Source organism: Rattus norvegicus, chromosome 6 (genome assembly GCF_021556685.1).
Source record: "Rattus norvegicus strain SHRSP/BbbUtx chromosome 6, alternate assembly SHRSP_T2T, whole genome shotgun sequence".
Lineage (NCBI taxonomy): Eukaryota > Metazoa > Chordata > Mammalia > Rodentia > Muridae > Rattus > Rattus norvegicus.
Genome location: NC_141539.1, coordinates 94,949,517 through 94,959,532, shown reverse-complemented (window position 1 = coordinate 94,959,532; position 10,016 = coordinate 94,949,517). Strand labels below are relative to the sequence as shown.

Genomic DNA, 10,016 nt, shown 5'->3' with positions numbered 1-10,016 from the left:
TTTTGTCCGGACTAAGACCTGCCTGGCCCTGTGCAACCTAACATCCAGGCACATAGTGTTAAAGAATCCACCTCGGACTGGGCTATGGTGTCTCACACCTTTAATCCCAGAGCTTGGGACGCAGAGGCAGGTGGATCTCTGAGTTCGAGCCAGCCTGTTTTACACAGTGAGTTCTAGGACTGGCAGGGAAACACAGAGAAATCCTGTATCCAAAAAAAAAGTGGGGGGGGGAGGAGGGGAGAAAAGAAAGAAAGAAAGAAAGAAAGAAAGAGAGAGAGAGAGAGAGAGAGAGAGAGAGAGAGAGAGAGAGAAAGAAAGGAAGAAAGAAAATAGAAAGATTTTGGCTTAGACGTGCTCTCACCAACCCTGTACCACCCAGCAGCGCCCAACAGCAAACTGCCTGGCTCCCTGCTCTTCTCTCCTCTGTGGCAAGGCTGGAGGCAATCCCAGCACTAACTCCACCCTTCCCATCCTTTCAAAAAATCAGTTTTGTGTTTTTCTAGTTACACCATCCCTAGCAATCTGTGCTTCCTCCACAAGTAGTGAAATTGCATCCAACATCCCTTGCCCGAGGATCACGGCTTCGAACCACCATCTCATCCTCAAGGATTCTTGGTGGTTAAAGAAGCGCACGGAGGGAGAACCAGCATGGCGGATCTGACATGGCCGAATCTAGGCAGCACAAGGAAGCTGCTTCCTCACCCTTCCCCTCAGAGGCTGTCGGTGGTTTGAGTGCCCACCGATCGTCATTCTCTTGTTCATGACATCTCTGTGAGTATCCTGGTAGAGGGTTGATGAATGGTGTGATACTGAGTAGCTGTGCTTACAGTTTGTACGTTTCTGTGTGCTAGAAGGGGAGCTAGAAGGAAAAATGCCTCTTTCTTATTCTCCCAGATGCTCTGTATTGGAGAAAGGTTTGGATTTTTTTTTTTTTAAAAATAACTGGCTTTGATATTTGATATTTTGAGATAACTGGATTCCCGTAAGTTGTAAGAAACAATATGGAGAGACCCTCTACATGTTTTATTTGGTTTTCTCACTCTGCAGAACTATAGCACAGTACAAGCAGAAAATAATAAACCAGGCCTGGGTCGGCTGGGGTCCCCAGGAAAATCTCTTTCACTAGTTCTGCTTTGCGAGCACTACATTCTAGGCAGTTTTGACACATATGCGATGTTCTTCTGAATCTTAGTCTGTGAAGGGCTTTCTGTGTGATGCTCTGGCTTCCGGGCCTTCCAGCTTCCTGCTTTCGAAACGCTATGGTGTCCACCTCCTCAGGGAGATTGTCACCGAGAGGTCACATCTGTTGGCTTCAGGAGCCTGAACTTGCCAGTTTCCTTTCTGTCGCCTACAACTCTCGGTGGCAAGAGGACTTTGTCCAGGTTCTTGTGGAAATAACTTATGGATATAATAAATCAAGACAGATCCTTCCTTCCACAAGGACTACGCATGGATCCTGCAAAGATGTTGCCTCGGGGCCCATAGCTCCCTCCACCTCTAGCCTGGATTTGAGATCCTGTTTGACTACTTGGTTTTAGGAAGCATAGGGAAGGGGAGAGCACTGAGATTTTGTTAGCACCTTTTTTAGTGAGGGTAGCATGTAGAGGAGGCTTGGGAGACAAAGGCAGGATGGGGACCCACCCACCAACCTTGATGGCAGAAGGACCACCAATTCCAATGACATTCTGCTTTGTGCGGCTGTCACAGAGGGTTAACTGCACCCTCTGAAGTTTATACACGGGGCAAGGCACCTATGAGAACGAGGCTTCTAGAAAAGGTGGAACGTCCAGAGCGCTCAATGCTCTATAGGGTCCACTGCTCTTCCGGGCCCTTTCCCATGACTTTCAAAGGGTTCTCTAGAGCTGGGAAAACCAGGGTGACCTGCAGGTGACAGAGGTACCCAAACCTCCACTTAAGGTCAATCAAGCTGGGGTCTTCACTCTTCAGAAACGTTGTGGGTCCTGTGCCAAGCGCCAGGTGCTAGGTGCCTCTGAGAGGAAACGGAGGTGGTGGGCAAGGGACCGCTGGTGAGCCGAGGCGACCTCTGGGTGCAGGACGATCACGCCGAGCCAGGGCGTTCCCAAATTCAAATCTCTCTGGCGGGGGCTCGCACCCGCCGACTCTCTGCGGCTACCCGCTCCTCCCTCGGCTGCGGCGGGAGGAGGAGCCGCGCCCTGGCCGGCGTCCCCTTGACTCCTCCCTGCGCGGCCAGGCTCTTCCTCCCCCGCGGCCCGATCTCCGGGTGGCAGCGGCTGAGCCGGGAGCGAGCGCGCTGGGCGCGGCCGTCCCGTGCCGCCGGGCCAAGCCTGAGAGTCCCGCGGTCATGGTCTGTGCGGTGGCGCGGGGCGCCTAAACCCCAGGACGCGGTAAGCTACAAGCTGGGGAGCCACGGGGGTCACGCGGCCTGGGAGAGCGAAGAGGCCTCGGCTGCCAATGCGCCGTCTACGAGGCACCCCGAGCGCCCTGAGCGGCGCAAGCCCGCAGATCCCGGTCCAGCACGCGGTGGCGGCCCCGGAGGGGCTCTGTCGCCAGCGGGTGGCGGCGGCGGGGGGGGAGGGGCGACGGCGGGGGCGGAGGATGCGCCGGCGCGCTTTTGTAAGTGCTGGCCCCTTACATATGGAAATGACGCCGGCGCGGGTCCCTAGTCGCGTCCTCTGGAAGGACGCGTGCCCGGATCGGCGGCGCGGGCTGCTCGGTGTCGCGGCGCTCGCGGGGCCCTAACAAAGCGCCCTTTCCTTGCAGAGCTCCGGAGGCGGCCGGCGTGGGCGCTCCCCAGAGGCCGAAGGAAGGTAGGCGAGGTCGGCGGGGCCGGACCACGGGTCTGGCGAGTGAGCTCTGCGACCCGCGGGTGGACAGGTGGAGTGGGGACGCCGCTCGGGTTGCTAGGAACCTGGGCTGGCCCGCCCTCCCGCCACACCTCCGCCTCCCAGACCTGAGGCGCCCGGAGCTGAAAGCTGCTACTGTGCCTCGCTCTAGCCGCGGGCAGGAGCCGGAGCTAGCAGAAAGGGTTCTTGTTCTGTGGGTCGAGGCCACCCAGGCAGCCCCGAGATCCAGAAGCTGAAGGGGAAGCCTGCGTGGGAAGCCCCTGGGTGCGGATCTGAACCTCTTGGGAGCGCAGAGCTGCTTGGAGTCCTAAAAGTGGAGATTTTAGAAGGTGCGTAGGATCCGTGCAGGTAGAGACTTCTGGGTGCAGCTAGCAGGAAAGGGTGGCAATACATCTTGACAGTTGCTCTGGAAAAAAACTGCGATCTCCAGAGCAGAGGAGTGTGGAATGAAGTGAGGAGAGAGTGTAGGTGGGAGAGAAGTATCCAAGACTCAGGTCTGAACTGCAGTACCACCCCCACTTCCCCTAAAAAGACAACGCTGATGGAAACCAGCCTCCGCTTAGAGCTCTGTGAATTCGAGAGAGATTGGAAAGGATGATGCTCCTAGCCTCAGCCCTGAAGGCGCAAACGAAAGGGGAGCTGGAATCGTGCACTGCCACGGATCGTATCTCCAGACAACTTTATTATGACACGGTCTCATCGTCCCTTACCTGGGACAGACCCTTTCCTGGCGTTACAACTCAACCAAAACAGACTGTGGTTGTGTACATGACTGCCACGGTAGCTCACAGGGTGCTCATCCCAATTAATCTCATAGCACCTGAGCTAGGCTCTTGGGACCATGAACTATTTCTCAGTTGGGCTCGCTCTCATTTATCATCTTGGCATAAATTTAAGTATTTGCATGCTCCCCAAGGCTTAACGAACCCCCAAGGAAATACTTTCCTGGTGCCGATGTAGCTTATTCTAGGGTCTTCTGTTATGGTGAGCGCTGGCTATTAGAGGCTGACCTGGAATATTAGTATGTCTTGCTGTGGAATTGAAAGAAGTTGTGAAACACTCATCAGTAATATCACGGACTGGCTGGAAGAGGAGTTCGTGCCGTCTCTTCGGCTGTGGTTGGTGTTCATAGGGAGGTGATCTGGGCAGGAGGTATTGGCAACCTGCCTACTTTCAAGGCTCTCTGATGTTTTAGAGGGAAGCATTCTGAGCTGTGGTGTTGAGAAAGCAAATGGATTGCCAACGTACAGATGCTGGGGCAAGGAAGAGGAAGCCACCCTCTATGTGGCCCTCTTGTTGAAATGTCATGATCCAGCCATTTTAATGGGTGCTCGCTGAGAATGTCACAAGTTCTTTCTTTCTTATTCCCCTTTCATTTTAGATATGTAGTGGCCCTTCATATCAGAAGATGTTAACTCACAGGACAAGGCTAGGGCTCCACAGAATCCTGAACAGCCAATCTTAATTTAATAGTCAGTGTTCTTATCATGAGTCAAATGTTGTTCACATAAATTGTTTTAAATGTCACTGTAAATGACTTTCCAAACTAACATTTTACCAGTCTTGAGGCTTCCATTTTGGGTTGATAATGAAAATACATTTTATAAGTCTTACCCTGATAGAGGCTTGACAGTTACATCGCAGAGCGATTCAGACAGTCCAAGCCTTTTAGATAGCTACTTTTATAAATGCCAGCTCATTTGTAAGCCAATAAATAATGCAGTTTGAATTCTGGCTATTGATCTCACATCTATTGGCCAAAGTCTTGTGGGGCAGGCTCACTGAACCTCACAATGAAAGATACATTTATCTGATTGTATTTACAAGTAAGATCATTTAAAACGTTATGGAATTATGAGAAACATCATTAGAAATTAGCTCACTTCTTTACTGCCATTTGTATAAGCAATTAGACACATGACTCCACATGGGGAGTGCTCCAAGTGTCGATATCCTGATAGCTCAACACAGTTGGGGAAATATCATCTGTAGATGTGAGAACAGACGTTTTCCACTCAGACCCTAGGAGCTCACATCAGCCATCCTAAATTAATTTATGTAAATACAGCTCAAGAAATGAAAGTTGTTTCAGGCTTTCTTTCTCCCTTTCTTCCTTCCTTCCTTCCTTCCTTCCTCCCTTCCTTCCTTCCTTCCTTTCTTGCTTTCTTTCTTAAGTAGCAAACACAAAAATCTGTTTTGTTTTTCGTTTTGTGTATGGCTCCTGTAGTTTTGTAAGTCGTTGAACATAGGTTACTGGATCTGGTGTGCAAAGCTGCTGGCTTTCCTTAGCTGATTAGGTAATTCACCTGCTATTAGGTGTAACAAAAGCTGGATTCACACCAGCCTGCAGGGCAGTAAAATCCTACCGCTTGTTTAGGTTGAGAATAAATACTAGCTGGGTGCCCTTGGCACAATTAAATTTTAGAGTAGGGTTAGCAAAGCGAGCACTCTTCCAAACTCATTTGAATGTGGAGTCTCCCTGTTGGGTGGCATGTAGGGGTTTATATTTTTTTCTCCCTCAGCTCTGTTCCTGCTGGTGCTGTATTGCTTCTGGTTCGCAGCTTGAAGGGAGGAGGTCCTGTTTGAGTTGGGAGGAGGCATTTGGCAGTTTGTGGCAGAGCAGCAAACGGTACCTTGAAGAAATGTTTTTGGTAAAAATTGGGGGGTTGGGGGTGAGCAGGGCATTGCTTATTCTGGAGTTGGTGCTGCACTTGAGTTTCTTCTCCTTGTTATTTCCTTTTACAATTAGTGTAAGAGTAAGCCTGGAGAATTTTGCCGCTGATAAAGAGGCAGGAAAAAAGGGAAGAAAGAGGAACTTAATTTGATCATGGTCCATTATTAGGGTCTAATAAAGGCATAGGAGAGAAAAGCCTAAGCAGGCAGGGTTTGTCTGTGTTCATCGTTGCAGCCCCAAAGTAATGAAATTAGTCACTTGGTGGTCACTGCCTGGGCTCTGGACCCCCAACAGCTGTGTCTGAACACACGTCCGAAAGCATCTATTATCATACTCTCTTGAAAGGGAAGGCTGAGCCTAGAGGGGCACACAGACATTCCGCAGAGCTGTTCAGCTGCTGGGCCATCTGGAAGGGAAATAAAAGGTCTGGGCTGGGGACTCTGGCATTGGGTTTATTAAGTATTTGGTTTGCACTTGCCAGACTTTGTCCCTCTTTTACTCCCTCCAGCCTAGAAGCCCAGAACAGATACCCACCCTGGCTGGGGTTCCAGACTTACAGGCTCCTGGTGTGGGGAAGTTTGCACGTGCACGTCCCACTGACCTGGGGAGCCCTTTGCTGTCCAACTCTACCTCCACCTATTTTTTGGACATCCCTGTTGGCACCGTGTTTTCGTCAACTGGGGGGGGGGGTTGAATAAAGAGTGTAGCACAGACATGTGACGGATGCCAGTCTGTGACCTAGTGACAGCCTTGTTTTGGGTTCGTTGGGAGGAGGATGCTCGAGTAATTGTCATTATGGCCGGTTATTGGGTAGTAAATGTTTTGATTGCTTGCTCTGTGCATCTGCCTCTTATTTAACTGTCCCTAGTTAGAACACTAACATATTGACCACACCAGCCCTTTTATTCCAAAGGAGTCATAATGGCTTCTGGCTAGCTGTCATTGGTGCGGTTTTCCTGCTGTTGGGGCTGTCATCTGTAAACTAGAATTGTTCTTTGAAACTTCCAAAAGGATTTACTACTCTCATTCAGTAGGTTTCCTGTGGCTGATGGGTGCCTGCTGGGCCTTGACTCTGGGTAGCATTGGCTTCCCAGATTGGACCTGAAGTATTCATTGGAGGAAAGATAGGGATCGATGCGCCATTCCTGAGCTGTATCCATCCCCAAAGGTCTGGGGCCCTGTGGTTGTCTTATGGAAAAGTATATTTCTTCTCAGCCTCAAATCCTAGTGCTGCTTTAGGAAGAGGGCCTAGCACATCCCTGTATTCCTAGAGACTTGGAGGCTGCACTCATTCGGTCCGTGGACCAAGGTAACTGAGACCCCTCACCATACCACTCTCCAATTTGGAACAGTGTGTGACTTGTCCAAACTTTTCTTAGCACTGTCCAGCTGGGTGACAGAGAGGAGAGTGCAACGTTATTGTGTCCTGTGTGCGTGTGTGAGGCTGAGGGACAGACAATAACGGTCACACTAGTAGAACTTAGCACCTCCTCCATTGTAATGCTGTGGCCTTGACTAGGTTGCTTAATTTTGCCTACCCCCAATTTCTCCATTTGAAATGGAGAAGTGACACTATCTATACCCCTGACTTAGGAGGGTTGAGTTACATGAATGAGGTGGCATATATACATAAGGTACTTGGTGTAGGCCGGACTCACGGTAAATGAGGGGAAGAACATAACGCCTCCTGAATTCCCCGCCATGTCTCTGCCTTCCTGCAGTTTTCTGACATCAAACCTGTCAATAATCTGCCTTTTTAGCATTATCCGTTACCATCATCACTTACTAATACAATGATGTTTGTCCATTCTTACCCTCTACTCAGTAACATTCCATGAGCTGCTTTGCTACTCTGCAGGCTGACTTCTGCCTGATTGATTTAAATTACTCTCCCCCGGCTTCCTTTCGAGGCCTTGGGTGTTTTGCTTGTTTGATTTTTTCAGTTCCCTCTCTTGGACCTGTTTCTCTGAGCCTCGCCACTAGCGCGCTCTATTCAGTTCTAGAACAACTCTCCCAGATGGCTCCTGTTATCCTCATTGTCTGAACAAAGGGGCTCGACAAGTGTTTTAGCACACAGTCTCCTCCAAAGTCTGGTCTCTGAGCCGAGAAACGCAGCTGTAGTGTGTGACTGCATTGTGTACTGAATTACACTCCGACGGCTCCACTGGGGTTCGGTACTCATTGTTGGTGCCCTGTTTCTTCCTGGTTATGCCTAACCCTGAAATGCCCTTGAGAAGTGAAGATGTGTGTGTGGAAGAAGTCAGGGCAGGAACTGTCTGTGTTGACTTTGTCGTCTTCTCCGGGATAAATGTCCCTCCCTGGAACCTCCATAAAAAGAAGTCATTCCATTTACTGAGTTCCTGGCCCAAAGAATGGATTGTACTCTTCAGGTTGGGGAAGGGAAGGCGATAGATAAAGAAGAAGAAACTGTGGCCCTTCCTCTACCTTTCTGCCAAGTGGGGGGAGGGGAGACATTTCTTGCAAGGGAAATTACAGATGAACATTTGGAGAATTGTGTCAACCAGCAAAAATGCATTTGGTGCCAGATGAGAACTGACAGCTTGTCACCATGTGTAACATTTCCTGGATGTTGCAGTTGGAGCATTTACTCCACTGAGGTGCAGCCCCCTTCTACCATATTGCCCCTACCCCTACCCCATGCACCCTCACCTCCTACCCCCACCCCTATGTACCCCTCACCTTCTACCCCCACCCACCCCCATGAAACTTCACTTCCCACCCCAACCCCTGCCTTCAGTCAAAAGAACATTCTCCTAAGCTTGTTGCCTGTGGAACCTAGGAGATGAAGTTCAGGGATAAGAAAGGGGAAAAAAGCTGTTTTCAAATGAAAGAAGTCTGATCTAGTGAAAATCCAACGGACTCCCTAAATCAGACATGCTAGCTAACCAGAGTCAAAGCAGCAGAGAAGGCCAGGTTCTTAGCACTGGGCCAGTTTTGTTCTCTTTCATTGGCTTAGACCACTGGTTCTCAACTCTCCTAATGCCTGGACCCTTTAATCCAGCTCCTCATGTTGTGGTGACCCCCAACCACAACTTATTTTCATTGCTACTTCATGACTGCAACTTTGCTACTGTTACGAATAATAATGCAAATATATAATATACAGGAGATCTGATGTGAGACCCCTGAAAAAGGGTTGTTCTATCCCTCGACCACTGGCTAAGACAGGAAATGACATTGAAGGGGAAAGTGTTAGGAGTCCTTCTCTTCTGAGTTCATAAACAGAAACCAAGTGAAAGTAGGATTGTCTGGTTTTTCTGAAGTTGGTCTGATCACAACTCAGAGGATGCTAAGAAAGCGTCACAGCTGTGAAAATCCCCAAGCCCAGCAGACCTTGGTTGACAATTAACTGGCCCACTCCAGGCAAATCTCATTAGCCGAGCTTGGCTTTGTCTGTGTTCCTTCTTTTTGTGGTTTGGTTTAACACCTTGGTGTTTCTTTTCTGAAGCTTTGATGTTTATGTAGCACTCCCAACATATTTTGAAAACATTTACATACTGATTAGTTAACCCAGCAGACCAACCCTGGGAAGGCAGCCAGAGCCTGCTGCACCTCAGTGGTTAGCTGCTGATGGAAGAGACCTTCCCAGGCGTGGGGGCCTGGACCTACTCTATCACATTGCTTTAGGTGGCCCTAAACACTGAGCTGTGTCTCAGCCTCTTTCCAGCTCACTATCTGAGGTCATCCAGTTGTGGGGTCACGGCTTGTCTTTGCTTTTTTGTTTGTTTGGTTTTTGTTGTTGTTTTTACACACACACACACACACACACACACACACACACACACAAGATCTCGATATGTAACCCTGGCTGTTCTGGAACTCACTCTGTAGACCAAGCTGACCTTGAACTCACAGAGATTGGCCATCTCTGCCTCTCAAGTGCTGGTATCAAAGGCGTCCACTAGACCTGGCTGTCTATTCAGGCCTGCCATATTTTGGACAATTGTTTATGGGAAGAAAGGAAGCGGCCTAGAGTTCAGAAAGCTCCATTGCTGTGGGCCTGAGCCGTGTGCAGCAGCTTAAATTACACTGTCTCTGCGTTACTGGGCGCTGCTCTGGGAGTCCTGACTCAGGGCTTTAGTTAGAGGGGCTGTTCTTACTGTCGGTGCTCTTAGGGGTTTGACCCGGGCCTTGCACGTGCTAAGCATGTATGATGTACCACTGAGCTACATCCGCAAGCCCTGGGGAGGGCTGTGTTTTGTAGTCATGGGGTTGGCTGAAAGCCTGATTGCAAAGGCCTGAGGTCACCATCCCAAGGGTATGCGTGTGTTTGGCACCCGTTGATCACATCATGAAGCATCTTCCAGGTGTGCAGCATATGGGCTGGATTCAGCACATTAAAAATTGATTATTAGATACAAGAAGAAGGAAAGATCTTTTTTGCTTTCTCCCTCCTTCCCTCCCTCCCCTCTCCCTTCCTCCCTCCTTTCCTTCCTTCCTCCCTTCCTCGATTATTGAGACAGGGTTTTTCTGTGTGGCCCTGGTTGTTGTGGAAC

At 49.8% G+C, this 10,016-nt stretch overlaps 1 protein-coding gene across 50 annotated transcripts in view; it reads left to right on the top strand.

Moving 5' to 3' along the window:
- The first annotated feature begins 2,226 nt into the window (after window positions 1-2,226).
- Nin (ninein) overlaps window positions 2,227-10,016 on the top strand; it is a 102,172-nt gene continuing 94,382 nt past the window's right edge. For 26 of the 50 annotated variants that reach the window (XR_015621783.1, XR_015621768.1, XR_015621767.1 and 23 more), the window contains exons 1-2: window positions 2,234-2,366; window positions 2,743-2,789. The gene's annotated coding sequence lies outside the window, so the exon portion shown is untranslated. 50 annotated transcript variants of the gene reach the window in all.